Source organism: Lates calcarifer, linkage group LG18 (genome assembly GCF_001640805.2).
Source record: "Lates calcarifer isolate ASB-BC8 linkage group LG18, TLL_Latcal_v3, whole genome shotgun sequence".
In the NCBI taxonomy this organism is placed as follows: Eukaryota; Metazoa; Chordata; class Actinopteri; family Centropomidae; genus Lates; species Lates calcarifer.
Window position 1 is genome coordinate 9352839 of NC_066850.1, and position 16602 is coordinate 9369440.

At 40.9% G+C, this 16602-nt stretch overlaps 1 protein-coding gene across 4 annotated transcripts in view; it reads right to left on the bottom strand.

Annotated features, from left to right (window-relative positions):
* sema3c (sema domain, immunoglobulin domain (Ig), short basic domain, secreted, (semaphorin) 3C) overlaps positions 1 to 16072 on the bottom strand; it is a 58701-nt gene extending 42629 nt beyond the window's left edge. For 2 of the 4 annotated variants that reach the window (XR_007815044.1, XM_018680915.2), the window contains exon 1: positions 2914 to 3112. The gene's annotated coding sequence lies outside the window, so the exon portion shown is untranslated. Of the gene's footprint in view, positions 1 to 2913; positions 3113 to 14005; positions 14111 to 15558; positions 15619 to 15960 lie in introns of those variants that run through there. The other 2 variants (XM_018680913.2, XM_018680914.2) reach the window with 2 other exon arrangements.
* Between the last annotated feature and the right edge of the window lie 530 nt (positions 16073 to 16602).

Consider the following 16602-nt stretch of genomic DNA (forward strand, 5'->3'; position numbering starts at 1 on the left):
CTGAGTTGTACAAAATCACATTGCACTAGATATAAAAATGGTCCCTTCACATGCAAAAAAGAAAGTGATGTTTTGACAAGAGGGTGGATCCCTGCTCTCATGGCTTATAGATGTGTGATGAAAAATTGATGTCCCTGAGATAAGAAAGCTACATGATTGCTATGAAAATTTCAGTTTGGGGTGTAGTGTACAAATAGGTTGAGATATGGGTGTGTGTGGTGGAGTGAAGCGTGACTGATATACAGCAGAGGTGAAATTCAGCTGTTCAGGTGCATAAGGATAACATATGGAGAACTACAGAGGAATGGGATCTCTTTGGCTGCGCTCAAGAGAAGTAAAACAGCAGGGGGGGGGTTTAACCATGGTCCCAGCCGATGTACTGCAGCCTCTCTCCTGCTGCATCATCCACACATACACACACACACACCCTCCCCCGGAGCCTCCCTCAGCCTGGGCGTCTGCAGCTTTAGCCCTGTCCCCAGACTCTAGCCCTTGTCCTCTTCTGGCCTCCGTCCCCAGTTCTTAAAGGGTTGCTTCACCAAAAACTCCAAAAATCATACTTTCTCACTTGCCTCTAGTGATATCTAGTCAAGCAGATAGCTTTGGTTTGATTTGCTGAGGTTTTGAGGAATTCCTCACTGAGATTTCTGCCTTCATCTAAATACAATGGAGCTGTAGACCTGTTTTAAGTCTTGACACAGCATTTGTGAGTAGAGAAAACTATAGTACAGTGAGTACAGTGTTTTTTTTAATTGCCAAACTTGCTCTTTAAGACTGAAAAGAGTCTTAAGTATACAGCTTTGGGAAAAAGATCCATTTCTCTGGTACAAATTAGTTCCAGTGTAAGCTGCTGAGGTCTGGAAAAAGACATCCATGTTCTTTAATTCCACATGTCACAGTTTACATCCAATGCCACAGGTCAGTGCCAGTGCAGTAGGTAGTGTCTTTTTTATTGTTGAGCTTAGGGAAGTTGATTGGCTTGAGCCCATTTGACTTTCTTGTACATCACTTATTTACTTTAACCACAGTGTTTTTGTGGTCTAATCTTAACCACACTTTATACCTATAGTTTGCCATTGCCATGATCTTTCTCTAACCTAAACCTAAACCATGCTGTAGCTCTCTTGTGCAGACACTGTAGAAAGTGAGCATTTTAAAACCAATTTTTTTAAATAAAATGCTGCATTTTGCTCATTATTATATTCTACTGACATTCTTGTCTGGCATTAGGGTTGAGATTCCACTAAGTGTGAAAAATAATCTCATTTTAGTCATTTAAGTGAGTCAACCCTTTAAACTGTTGAACGTCTCCTCCCTGCGTGCTCAGTGAGATGGGTGATCTCCCAGGGAGAGTCTCTGGCATGGAAACGTTGGTCTCACAGCTGCTAAACTCATCGTCAAGCCAGTTAGTCACCCTCTGAGCATCTTATGACATCCCCACCAGGTCGGGTTTAGACACTTCAGAGACACCTCTATCTTACTGATGATAACCATGCTAAAGATATGAAAGTGCTCATTGTCACACACTCTCTTCCATGGAGCACCGGAGTGCTGGATTAATGGGTCCCCCAGTACAAAAGGTACTTTTCTGTTTGTTGCCATGAACAAAAATAATAAATTCTTCAATTAATTTTGTTGAGCTCTTCAAAGTCCAGAAATTCCAGCACTGAGTCTGCCAGGAATCTCTGTGACAGCAATTAAATGCCTCTCCACAAAAGGAGGTCAGTCTGAGTGTGTGGAGTTATATTTCTAGTGGGGTGTAATGATAATTGTGTTTATTGTGCGTTCCTTGGCTGACAGCCTAATGAATTTTCCATCTCACTTTTTCAGAGGGACTGCCCAAAAACTAATATTGATGAAAGCAAAAAAAAAACAAAAAAAAACCCCAAAAAACCTGCATGGCTCTTCAAGCAAATTCTCCTCCCCCCCCCCCTTATTTTCCAAACCGGGTCTGTGATTGTTTGGCTCATGTCTGCTCCTGTTAATGCTTTAAACACACGAACACATTTTAGCTACGGGAAACTGAGAGAGAATGTCCTCCTCATTTGGATTTAGGTTGGATAGATTCAATTATTTAGCATTTTGGTCAAATTCCTCCTTAATTTCAGAGCAAGAATTGAATTTGAAACGGTAAACAAGTTGCTGTCTGCCCCGGCTCTAACAGGACAGCGTGCGTTCATACCACACCCTGTCATTCAGTTGTCAGTGGCTCTATTACAGCCACACGCTCCCTCACACACATGCCAAGTAGGCGTACAGTAACTAAGAGTGCATAATTCAAGTATTTAAACTTTAGACCAAATCATTAAACAACATGTGAATCTTGTGATCGCAGCATTCGAACCCTATGAGGCTGCGTAATCCATTTAACATTATTAAATTAGTGTTTTTATAGTAAAAGGAAATGGTTGGTTAAAGCTTAAAGCAGAGAAAAAACATTTCAGTGCAACTAAAGTTATGAAAAGATGTTCACCAAACCAAAGGGGGAAAAAAATGCAAATTTTTAGTTTTAACCAGCTTCGGGATACCACAGCAATCTCAACAAAGTCATGACTCATATTCTGGAAATTTATACCGTATTTAAAATAGACAGTGCACCCAAAGCATGTGAGGGAAATAAGTCATGAAAGTAGTAATCTGATGTAATATTATGCAAGATTTTTAAGGAGCAGCAAGTTAAATTTGTTAAATTTGGCAGACTCTGCAACTGTCAGATTGAGCTGACTTCAGCTATCCTCACCAATTCTCACTGGTGGGACTCTGCACCTGTTAGCCTCGAGCCAACCACCTCCTCTCTGCATCCTGCCTCAGTACAGTACAGTACCGTATAGTACAGTACAGCACAGCAAAGCAGGTAAAGCCTCTTCTAATAAAAGGATTCAGGACAAGATCAGTCCCTGGTCCAGGACCCACCTTTCAGGAGCTTGCTCCAGTACAGATCCGACTTGAAGAAGCAAGGTGCCAAACCAGACCTGGGTCTTATTTATCCCCCTTTGAACACCTTGTTTCCAGTCTTCTCCAGTGATACCAAAGAAGAAAAATGCTGCTATTCCATCTAAGTGCTCACAGAGCAGGCTTGACTGAGAGAGAGAGAGAGAGAGAGAGAGAGAGAGAGAGAGCACAGGAGAGAGGAAAGGAGAGGAGAGAGGGAGGAGAGCGAAAAGACAGAGAGGGCTGGTGTCCTATTACACACTCTCCACTCAAGTCCCCCTCCTCCTCCCCTCTTCTCCCTCCCCACCAGCCCTCCCTTACATGAGCGTCCTCCCTCCCTCCCTCCCTCTGTTAACTAGACAGCAAACAGATCACTATAACATGTACAGCTCCAAACATAAGAGGTGGAGGACTCATACCTCACACAGAGAAAGAGAGGGTGAAGCCTGAAAGGTCAAACACATTGGGACGGAGAGTGGTGGAGTGTGGATGATCACAAAGCCACTCTAAAAAAAAATCTACTTCTCCCTCCATGATATGAAAGAAATCAGACTATTTTCCATCCATTTCTTTTTTTCATCTGTTAATTAAGGATAATGAATCAGCTTGTGAGTATTTGCTGTGACCATTTATCAACCAGGCTACATTAAATCATGCAGAGAATATTGCTCAGATATTACGTTTATCAAAACTGGTTAAAATAAGACCATGCTACCTGCTCTATATGCCTGCTGTTTGGCACAGTTGTGGTTTGAGTGAGCTAAACGCTAATGTCTTCATGCTAACATGCTCACTCCCCAGATTTTACACATTAAACTCTGTTTCAGGTCTAAGGGGTAGATGCAGGTCCAGCACTTATGTGAAAAAGGGCTGGGGCTGAAGACTACAAGTCTGAAACTGAAAAAAGTGAGTTTACGAGACTTCTGCAACCCGCTTCTCATCTTAGCGTGAGGCTTAAGGCTGCTTTAGCCACTGCTAGCATAACACACCTGCATCTCAAACTGTCTGTGGTCATGTTGCATTGTGGGTAATGAAGGTATCAGGTTTTGATAAAGAAGAATGCAGTTTTTAAAAATCTTTTTTAAAACTGTCTTGGAAAATTGGCGGAGTTAGCGTGCTAAAGTTTACTGATTACACCTTAAATCAAAGTACAGCTGAGGCCAATGGGAAAGACTTTGGTTTAGACTAAATAGTCTAGTGGACAAATTGACCTGATAATGGCAGTAGAGGATAAGCAGTAGAGGAAAAATTAGGGGATCACCAAAGTTACAATTCATCCTGAGGGGGACATGAATATCTGTGCAAACGTCCATAACAATCCATCCAAAAGGCTGCTGGTATTTCACCCTCAGGGCACAATGAATATACCAAATATTTCCCCATCCATTCAATAGTTGTTGAGATATTTCAGTTTGGACCAGTGCGGCGGACAGACCAACAAACTTCTTCAAGCCAAGGAGGCTAAAAACAGCTGAATTGTTCCTCTTTTTGAATTGCACGCATTCCTTCTAAAACTGCCCTTGCCATTGATTATTATAAAATGTCCTTCTTGCGTAGTTTTGCCACATAAATGATGAATTTTATCATCAGGATGGATAGGGAAGCAATAACATATGACATTCTTCATTCAATGTGGTTAGCCATTAAAAAAAAAAAAAGATGTGGATATGGTTTTGGTGAGAGAAGCACACTCTCTTTCAAACCAGGAGCATGCAAACCCAACTTGCAGATATCATGTTCAGCCTTCTTCAAAAAAAAGGTGCAGTTAACACACAATTGCTTTAAATGGCCTCACTGGGGAAAGCTTGCTCAGCATGGGGAGCTAAAAATGCTATGATGAGTGTCTACACCATGCCAAACCTGCATCAACACAAACGCTTCCTCCAATTTAGACGTAGATTCAACACAAGCCCAAACCAGAGGAGTCAGGAGTCTAGAAAGACTTGGCTCAGGCTGGATAAATGAATGCTGCAGGATGTGCTACCATGATGCCTTTGATTTAACTCTATTTCCACACTGAGCTCCAGAGAGAGAAATTATGCTCTGTTTGCATTTTCATGAATGGACACATTTGTGGTACTCCAGAGGTTGCGTGTCACATGTCAGTTCGCTGCAGGTATGAGCCAGGAAGTGAAGGATTTTACACTGTGGCGCTTTGGCTTTAAGGTAAAAGTAGAGCTTATTGTTAAATCACAGCTCAGGAAATAAAGGAAGGGAAAGAGAGTGCCTGAAACATGAGAGAGAGACAAAGTAAAGCCGGGAAAGAGAGAGGGGATCACTGGTGGCTCAGACAGGAGGAAATAATTACCCCTTTTCTTGACAATAGAGGCTGATTTACGCCTCCCAAATTAAAGTGTCAGGATGGCCCACTAGAGCGACACAGGTTTTTCATTGGGCCCGATTGCATGCTTGTCATTAGCAGAGAAAAAGGAGAATGAAAAGAGGTGGGTGAGAACTATATAGAGATGAGGCGTATCCTTTACTACCCCCGTGACAGAGCCTCAGCAGTAAATTAACTTAATGAGTGTGGTGAGCCTAAGAGAGTCTAACAAATGCCAGGCAGGTGTAACGTCTGACAGGAGGCGTGATTATTAATGGACTATGTCTTCCAGTAAGTGTAAATGCGTGGTCAAATGTTTATCAGGTTAATTCCAAAAATGATGTTAGTCTCAGGTCAGAAACAGTGTGGTCAACACCTGAGCTGCAGTGTCACATGCTTTCAAACAACCTGTCCCTTGTTAGCACTGCAGGTGTTATGCATTTGTCACACTGATGTTAAATGCGAAAGTGAAGGCCGGGGGAGGCCCTGTGATGTTCTGCCATATCATATGCACATACATACATGCACTTGTAAGACACTGTGTAGTCATGGGGTCAACTGTAACATACTAATATACTGTCACCACTGTTATAATATTTTACTTTTGGTCACTGCTCACATTTCTTTTATGGTTTTGCTCTTTCCTGTGGAGTCAGACTGTGAGAAACATGATCAAATACAGGAAATCCATTCATTTCCTATGGCGCTCAACAACCAGAAAAGCTCACAGGTTTGTCAGCCAAGAAAAGTTGACCACGTCCAAAGCTTTCCCCTGTGGTTTGCATGTTTCTTAGCTTTCAAACAGCACATTTTCTTATGAACAACACCCCTAAGATTAGGTGAGGAAATGATCACAGATATTTAAATCTTTGGGTGATCACAACTAATGATTATTTTCTTCTTCTTCTTCTTATCACTTCTTCTGTTCTACTGAAATTAGCATGCTAACCAGCTAGCCCTGGCCCATCTTTTCTCCTAGCATTACTTAGAGTGAGTCATTGTAGCGTCCAGTCTGCCCTCACTTCTTCATCCTTTCATGTTGGACTAACACTGCCCAGAGGACATAACTCTCAACTCCTGTCTTGTAAACGTAACAATGGCTGAAGCTCTTGGTAAGAAAACAGCTGTTGCTAACGTAAACTATGTAGTGATAGCAAAAACTGTGCATATAGCGCGTTTAAAGTTGGAAAAGTGGATAATATTTACATTTAAAGTTGGAACCAGAGCATGTTTTAGTTTTTCTTAAATAAAACATTTAAAATAAATTACATAAAAGCCTCTCTAGATGAGTTTTATTACATTAAAATACTAAAATATTACATCTACATCTCCCTCATTGAAAAAAATCTATAATCTATGAATGCCAATAGTTTTTATTTCAAAACAACTGGACACAACAAGTCTCCTACTTCACTCAAACATCCATTCTCAGTGTTGATAGATCTGCACTTTTCTGAGGGAGCTTAATGGACTGCCCAACTCTCAAAAATCTGTCTGAGCGGTTATCTTGTACAAGAATACCATTTAATCCATGACCTATTAAATTTGCAAAGCGAGGACATTCCAGTCAGTGTAATACAGCAAGACATCTGAATTAGCAGGTTGACGACTGCTTGTCTCCCTGATATTTTAATAATTATCAACCAGAGGGTCATTTTCCAGCCTAATGCGCAATCGAACCGCTAATTCAATTATTTGTGTTCTGCACACATTTCTTCTACAAATACAACCAGATTACATTTTCCCAGCTGCTCTGATTTTACATGTGTTCATTCCATCTGTGCAGCCAGTGCATACTTGTGGCCAACGCTTCTGTAAGCCTGTGAAAGTGAGGAAAAACAAAAAGGCAGAGATGTGAATAATGGGATCGCTAATTAGCTGCCAGGCACCAAAGGGCAAATCTGATAAATGCTAAACAGGAACAGAACAGCGTCCCTCACTTTCAGCAACTCACTCTGAGAGATTAATCAAGAGGTTTAGCCACCCCTGCAAAAAGAGGTGAGGAATTCTTCCAGAGTCACGCTCTGTGTCAAAACTGCTTGAGAGAGATCTCCCTGCACCTCTTTCTCAGTGTTTGAAGGCATCGGCTGGAATCCATAAATTACTGTACAAGCACAGTGTTGTGCAGTGATGGAGTCTGCACCACTGGGGTCGCCTCTGCTCAGTTAATGTGGACTGACTGGGGCTGAAAAGTGAGATGGAGTGTGACTTTCTCTATGAGAGGGTCATTTCCATAAGATCAGGACATCAGTACTGCACAGCCTAACACTGCAGCTGAAACTGAAGGGCCAGGAGAGGACTGAGAAGCTGTTGATGAGTTTAAGAAAGGAAACGATTGGTGAACTCCTTAAAGTGACTCATTTGTCCACTGACTAATTTTTGTTCCAACAAATCTTCCAAAGCTAAAAACACACCCAGACCCACATGTTGTAACTCAGTTAGGTATGCATCTAGACCAAGCTGACGCATTTGTGAGATGCTTGGATCACCAACAACAACAACAACAGTGGCTCAGAGGTTGTGTTTTTTACCATTTCCTTGCTATATATACATAGTACAAGGCCACATTTCCTTAAACAAAGGAAAACCCAAAAGACAAAGAGGATACTCCCCTGTTCCTATACACAAAACGCTGGTCAATCAAACAACAGCTTTAAATATCTCTCAGTCAAAACCACCTACATGTTAGCAAGGGTGAGACAAAGCAAAGCTGTGAAGTTAGTTAAAAACATTACATTTTTCATTTAGGCTTTTAAATGTACAATATTCCACAACATTACATTCAAGCAGGCAAGAGTTACTTTTACTAGAGCTGGAGGGAAAAACAAAATACAAAGAAAAGAACCCCCTCCTTCACCCCCTCCCTAATTCCCTTTTGGTACAGTCCAGATTGCCAGCATCTGCTAATCTGGACTATCTGGAAACACTGCCAGCACCTGGTGGAGCACATGTTCATGAAAGCCCTGTTCAAATCAAACAAGACGCTGCACACAATAAACAATGCAAACATTTCATCCTCAGAAGTTATGCACACACAAATAAAATGGCAGACAGGAAACATAGTGCACCAAAGTGGAGGAGTGACAGGGAGTGATACAGTTAAACTAGACATGTATGGCACATGTTTGTTTTCAAGTGTGTTTAGCTTTGTGCACTGTTGCTGCCGTGACCTCACTGTGACCACCACATTAAATGCCCCAACATGTCCCAAGCATTAGTAAAAAGTCATTATCAGGATTAAGGGAACGTGCATACAGGTTCACATGCACTGATCTGCATTCCTGTTCTTAACCTTGTCAAATCTCCATCTTTAAATGTGTTTTGTGTTGTGAGGTCACTTTCAATATCCCAAAATCAGATTTTTTTTGTCGACTGGTGGAGAGTGAGGTAATGCTTAGTGGTTCTTGATATGATCCGACCATAATTTAACACAAAAAAAATGGGAGCAACTATAAGTAAGTAAATGTATGTGAGGGTTCTTTGCAACCAACATTTTTTTTCTTAATGTAACACAGCTGACTTTGCTTGCAAACTCACAGCACAATGCTTCTGTGTTCAACAGAAATTAAGAGACCATGTCTGTGCTATTTTTGACGAGGGAATCGAGCGCCATAGTCAGGAAAATGGCCTGTGTTGAGCCCATCTGTCCCTGTTTTACCTGACACACTATACTGGTGATTCCTCACGTGTGTCTCCTCTCCCATCACTGCACATCATTTCCTGTCCTCCACACTTCCATCTCAGTGGGTGGGGGAAACAATAAATCAAATTAAAAGTTCTCTCCTTGAGGCATTAACTTCCACAAGGGAACTAATGGAATCTGGTTATGATTTATCCCTCTTCCTGTTTCTTGTCTAGCCGCTGTACCGCATACGATACTATGCTCCACAGTAGGGTGGAGTTTAATCGCAGAGGTCTTAATAGATTTAATAGAGTTGGTACACCATCCACATCCACAAGTTTATTAGTCTGTTTAATAAACTTAATGAACTTACACGTAAAACAACCACTGTTACAGTAGTTGTGGTTTTCAGAGGCAGCTTTACAGGCCTCAAGTTGGATTTAAGTGCTGTTTACTGGTCTCTAAGCAATCTTCCAGATATCAAAAGCTCTGTATCAAGGCAAAGAAATGCTCTGTGATGATCATTCCTTGATGCATGTGTTTGATTTCCTGATACAGAAATTGTAATGTTTTAAATCATCCTTATCTGTCTTCAGAGATCAGGCAGATTACTTCCAAACGATTACATCCAAACTCTTGAATTTAGGTGTAGGTTTCCCCTTTAGTTGCTTCCAAGTTTTTTTTTTGTTTTTTTTTTTTTTTTAAAGGAAAGATTTTCTCCACAGATACATTATGTACTGTATTTTGCATCTGTTTATTCTGAGGCGTGATTGAAGCTGTGTTGTGGAATGAAATTACACATTTCCACATTTTTATGTCTTGTATATCACTTTATGTGCACTTCACTGCTCTTCAGCCTGACACATCTGATACTTTTTGGAAAATGTTCAATTCACCCTAGGGCATGAGTATGAGCATGGAACAACTGTATCTTCTATTTTTCACTTTTTGTTAGAAAATATACAAATTTACGTGAGAAATATACAAGACAGTGAGAGGGATTATTGTTCAATGTAAGATACAATAAGGTAATATAAGATTAAACCCGAGCTGCACAAGGCAGCATTAACTGAAACATGAAATATAGCAGCTTTTTGTCAAAATAGCTTTTCATAAGGGCTGGATAGCATTCAAATGATTAACAGAACAACACGCCTGGGTGCAGGGATGTTTTTTTAGAAGACTGAAACAGAGTAAGTGCTGAGAGACCAGTGTGGTTATTTGGCTCATACTCTGGATAGGCTGATCACTTTGGGATTAGACATGATGAGACAACCGGCCCAAGAGACTCAGATTTTGGAACGAATGGTTGGACTCGGGCGAGCGACAGCTGCCGGGAGGAGAGTCCTGGAAGCAGATCCTGGAATAATGGACTTGCTGGAGGGTGGAGAGGTTGTAAGAATGATAGATTTGGGAGAGTTGTTGGCAACTGAGACAGGGATACCTCGCTGGTAGGCAGTGATGACAGTGCTAGTACAGAGGTAGAGGCCAGTAGAGAGAAGAGAAAGTAGGTATTTGGAAGGCTGAGAGTGTTTGGATACCATTTCAGGTTGTTGAATATCTGATGTCTGATAGCTGCTGAGGCAGTCATCGAGCTGGGTGTGAGGATGAGGGAGAGAGGACTGTGTGCGGTTTGGAGTTTTATGAAGGCAGTGATAGTTGGGAGTAAATTTGAGCTAGCCAGACAATGACGTGTAGTCCAGACTGTCACTTGAAGACTTGTAATCTTGGAAGATAGAAGTATGCCTGGAGATCTTGAAAGAGATTGATTAGGCTGGAAAAGAGAAAGCAGTAGAGTTCTGTATGTAGGGAGCTAAAAGTGAGGTCCATCAAAGTTCATGATGTAGACTGAGGAGATGACCTCCTTGATGTTGGAGATGACAGCAGCTGATTTAGCTCTATGTTGTGATGATAGATAGCAAGGCCTTTTATGATTTCCTGAGCAGATTGCAAGAAATCAAACGCTTTAGAATCAGGAAAATTAGGTCTGACAGGTCAGTGATAAGTCTGTCTACTGTGTACAGACTTTAGCTCTAGAGTGTTTCTGCCATGGTTGGCTTAATACAAAACAATGCTGTTGAAAGAAGCAGACTGTAAGTGGGAGTTCTATCTGCTAAGTGTGTACTCGAAATTGAACACAGGTGAGCTGTCTAGTAATAAAAGATAAAGGTGCTGCACAGAGGAATTTGATTTTAATTTCAATATATGTGAGAAGTGCATTTGCTTCTGCTTGCAAATGTTGCCTCATGTGTGCCTGCACTTTAACCTGACTGACTTCTGACTTGCAAAATAGTGAGAGTGCAAAATTGAGAGGGACAGTTGGATTAAGCTCTCTTATGCAAGTTATTGATTAGAGCTGTTTTGACTTACTTTTGGTTGTATAACTGCATTTTGAAACAAAACTGAATGGGGACGATCGTACAAGGCTAGAAAAGAGTGCAAGAGCAGGAACAAATGATAAAGGAAAAGTAGTGTAGTGTTGTTGGATAATTATCAACAATTATCTATAGTCAGCTGACCCGCTATGCTGGGTTCTGCAGGTTATACTGCACTGCAACTCCTTCCTTTCAACAAAGAATGCATATAAACTGTTCTGCAAATTAGGGAGCTCATTCTTCTGTTTATTCCTGAATGTTAACTAACATTACACCTTTTAAAAGACATTAATTGGTTCAACCAACTACAAAATGATTCAGTTCGTGATTTAAGCCGTAAACAAAACCCCCATTTAAGAAAATGTAGAGGTGAAAAAATGTGGACATGAACTCATTTTATTCCAGATATACTTCCATGCTCCTTATAGTGAAAGCCAGCTATTCACAGTGCAAACACACAGCCACTCTGTAGGTGCTACGAGCTAAGTAAGTTATTTTAATGATGAGCATGCCAGCGAGACAAAGACCGACTTGAAGACAGAGCAGAAAAGATGGTACATTATGCTACACCCAAGACACTTCCACCCACCCTGCGTTGCATTCTCGTTCAACATCATCATCACGGAGGCAAATCCATTTCGGCCTGTCAGCTACAGCTCATTAACTTGCCATGCCAGTTCCCATCTCGTTACTGTGCCGTCTGCTGCATTTTATTGAATTTCACCCCTCATTTCCCTGAGTTGTCACTGTGTCCATCTTGTTCTTTTTTACAGTGAAAATGCTATTGGACATGCATCCTACAACTTCCAATAGTTTGGGTTATAAAACATGGCTGTATCTTGAAGAAGAAAAACAACAAATGAGAATAAAAGATAGTGCTTAGAAACTTAATGATGGTAAATGTTTATCATAAACTAATATGTACCTAACTGTTTGACTGAAACAATAAGGTCAGCTGATAGGGAAAGGTTTTTTTTGCTTATCAGCTGATTTTGTGCGGTCATGTCAGAAACATGTTGGTTTAACCTCCAGTTAAACTCTCAGATCAGGAGTGTTGGCTGATTTGGTCAGTGAATCAGAACTGTGATAAGATCAACAGTGATTACTTTGACATTAAACACCCTTAGTGATTGATACTGATGAGATACAACAAAGTAATTGGTAAAAATCCTCAAAAGGAAAAGGAAAAAGCCTGTTGCAACAGGCACATTCCACCCCCAGCTCCATTTATCATAATTTACATGACTTTAACAGATAGTCTAGGATGGAGACAGAGATAAAAGTCTGCTTGAGGGGCGACTGATTTGTTTTTATCTACATCTGAATTCCTGCAATCTTACTGTCACTGTGAATCACCGCTGTGACCTCAGATTTCCATGCAGCTCCTGCACAGGAATTTCAATCAGGTAAACAGGGGTCTCTCCATGTGCCCCCCCCCCCCCCCCAATTGGCTCAGAGCAACAAGGTCACTCAATAGCTGACAATGCTCAATGCACTTGATGGCAATATATATTCTGTGGGTGTTCCCAGCTTTAATAAGATCATGTCAGTGTCAATTCCGAATGCTCATGATTGTCCGATTGAGCCTTCATTAAAGGTCAGAGGTCACCTGTCTGTCACAGAGCTGATGTCAATCAAAGGTTGACCTCTCTGACCGAGTCAAGTAATGGAGAAGATGCAGATTTTGTGCTGTTGCTGCAAACTCTTTGGACAAGTCAAAACACAGTGACTGTAAATGGTGTGAATGGCTTTAATCAAAAGCAGGATGAGTGTGCAAAGAAGAAGGAGAGGGCCAAGACCTCAGCCAGTTTTGCAAGTCAGAATACTCCACCGATTTAGCAATTTAGCACTGTACTCCTATAACACTGTCAGACTCATGATGGATAGTTTAAAAAAACAAGATTGATACGGAGGTAGATTCAATTAATTAATATAATTTCTTTTCCTGATCTATCAGAGTGCCTGAGGCACATTTTCTGCTCTGTAACCAGAGCTCTGAGAGTACAGTATGTGGAAATCTGGTATTACAGAAATCCAAACAAAAAGTAACATGTACAGAGTGTTTAAGCTAAAGAGAGCTAGCGTCATCCATCTTAGACAATGTAAACACCCGAAGTTCCCTAAAGGCTCCTTCTCACAATCATTTTAAACACCAGAGGACAGCTAAATGGGACACTTTGCAACAGTCATGGCATTGTTTAAAGTGTGAGGATGGATGGATTCTCTGAGCATCAACAGGCTAAAATAACCCCACTGATGTATTGGCATTTTCAGCTATCTCCAAACGCATCTCGTCAAGATTCTTTTGGATTTTTCTAAGTTCAGAGGTGAGTACTGTGTGTCTCAGAGTGGCTAGAACGCAAAGGATATACACCCTCATTAGGCTGAGTGCCAGGGTCTCTCTAGAAGCACATGGCTCAACTGCCATCAATTTCTATGCATCGGCAGATTGTCCGGATTCACAGAAGCCGAAGCCCCCCCCCCAAACACTACCTGCATTATGAACAGATGTGCCAGGACTCAGACCCCCTGATCCAGCAATGCATGACGAATGGCTGAATTTCACCAAAGGCCAAGGGTCAAGCTGTATCCCTTACCCAACCCTGGCATTAGACACAGATGCATGATGTCAGTTCCCATGTGTTAGAACTAGAAGGTGACTGCAAACCCTTTGAGACACCTAAGACTTTGCTACAGATCTGCAATTCCGGCAACCACTCACCATGAGCCATGAACCTTCAGTTCCCAGATACCCACCTCAAATTATCCGGTCCCAGAGGAGCTGCTTGCTTTCTTCCATTCACCTTCACTCGCCATTCACCTCTACCAACTGGCCCCCAGACACCCACCAAAGCCATTCACCTGTGGAGGGAAGCATATAGTACAAGATGAGGTTCAAATTATGTCTCAGCTAGTAGGTCATGGTTTCAGTATGTCCTGGCCTTGTAACTCCTGGTGCACAGCAGCTCTTTTTTTATTATTATTTATTAAACAATACACAGGCCCACCACTTTGTGAAAACACGCCTCAGAAAAGAAGTGTATTCACTCTTGTTCTTTGTTCTTCCACGAAAACCTTTTCAGAAACATAAAAAAAGGTCCTCCTTCAACAGTAAGTAATCCAACAACTACTTGTCTTACAGCTTTAAGGATGGATGTAAGACAGTTTTGTATTCACCAGATGTTGAATTTAACATTGCTGGATAAAGGCTGATTTCATGCAGCTGTTTTTACACTGGAAGCACAAAGAGGCTTCACTTGAAACACAATATGTTGCCAGATATACTGTCCTTCCAAAAATTGTGGCTTGTTTTCCACTAGCATTTTACTTTGGCTTTTCCTCTACATTAATCTCAGACACATTCACCAGCAAATTCCATTCCTGGACACCAAGAGCATAAAACTCTGAAAATGTTCACTTTTTATTCACATATATACTTTTTTCTCATGACTTTATGTTATGAATATTCTCAATAAAAACATGGACTCTGCATAGAAGTCTACATATTGTGCAGACCTACATCCACATAACGTATAAATTCTTGGGAAACAAAGGCCCATTTATCAGATTAGAGTGGCTGGATGGCAGAAAAAGGGAGGGTATAGTGGCCCTGTGTCACCCATCACTTATAAATTGGGGCTTGTGTAAACTTCCTGCTGTTTTATATGCTTCCTGAGGCCAGGGGTCAGCTGACGAGCATGACTAATCATAAGATAAATCAACGTCTGAGAGCATTTTGTCATCGGCATAGTAGAATTCAATTAACTTTAATTCATTGTAAAGAGCTGCAGTTGGCCCTGTTGTTACTCATCTTGATGGATGATGTTTTTAACAGTGAGCTTACATATACACTCTGCAGAGACTGCATTAGTTGAAAGTGCTGAAATGTAACATTTGCTTAGCGTTACAACACAAATTACTAACACATACACTGTTATTCTGTTCATTTTGTATATTCTTGGGTTGACATTTTTGATTTCTCGACCTTTTTGACATCTCTTCCTTGGTTCAAAGTGGGCGATGTGCGTGTATAAGCATCTGGCAACACATTAGCCATAAAAGTTATAAGGTAGTAATATATCACATTATGTGTTTGCGTTCCTTAAAGTGGTCAAATATTCAACTAAATCAGCTTTAATTCCTGGATGTCTTAGACACACGGCAATGCCAATTGGTTTGTAGGTCTACCACATCCAGAGTGAAATATCTTAACATCAATTGGATGGATGAAAATTTTGTACAGATGTTCTAAATCTAACCCCTTGTTGTTAAATCGAGCCTATAGGTTCCACCACAGTTAATCATCTTACCTGTACCTCTTCCCTTCCCGGAGCTGAGCTTAGGTCGATTCAGTTTACTTTCTTCAGTCTCTATCAGTGAAGAGAGTAAACACAGGGTCAGTTGATTTTTTTTAATTTTTATAAAAGTTACAAAGAAAGAAGAGCCTTTCACTGAATATATGTAAGAGTATCTCATTCTAACATACATTTCAACCCTTTCTACAAACGGAAAGAGAAGCGTTTCAACTTTGACGTTGGATGAGGGGGAATTCATATTAGCTTACTTGCTAGCTAGCTAATTAATTCACCCAGCTAGCCGCCATTGTGCGCTGTTTAATGTGGCGTGACCGCACAGGGGCTGTTGTTCAGATTATGTTTGGGAATGGATAACAGTGAACTACAAAAAGATAGTTAGTTTAATCCTCTGGTTACCTGTTTCACGCTTCGACGGACTCGGCTGCCTGTCTGGTTTGTTGACACAACCAATCACCGTGTTGAGTAAAGATTTTGTAGTGATGACAAGATAGCTCACTCCACCTACAAACAGTGACGCAGGTGACAGAATGAGAAAGTCGGTGATCTTGTTATTGTACAATATCTTTACAGCACCACTGTACAATTATTTTAACCATTTATTTCACGACTTAAGTTATATGTGTGTGCAGGAGGAGTGGCAGGTTAACAAGGGGGCTGCAGTTTGATCATTTTATAACAAGTGTCTACTAAACATGCTAAATTAAGAAGGTGAACACGAATAACAAAATACCTGCTAAACATCAGCATGCTAACATTTTAATTGTTAGCAAGTTAGCATGGGCGCGTTAGCATTTGTCTCAACGCTCTGCTGTATTCAAGAACAGCCTCACAAAGCTGAGTGTCTGTGGACTCTTAGTGTTGTTGATATCTGTTATTTGTTATGAATCAGAAGTTGTGTTTTCAGCTTGTTAAAAAAAACAATCAAAACAAAAGCAAAAACAGCTTTTATGTATTAATTTTTTCTCTGCCATGTGACACCCCCCCCCCATTAGAGCTGGAGTGATTTCAGAGAAGCAACATAAACTATAGGACATGTCG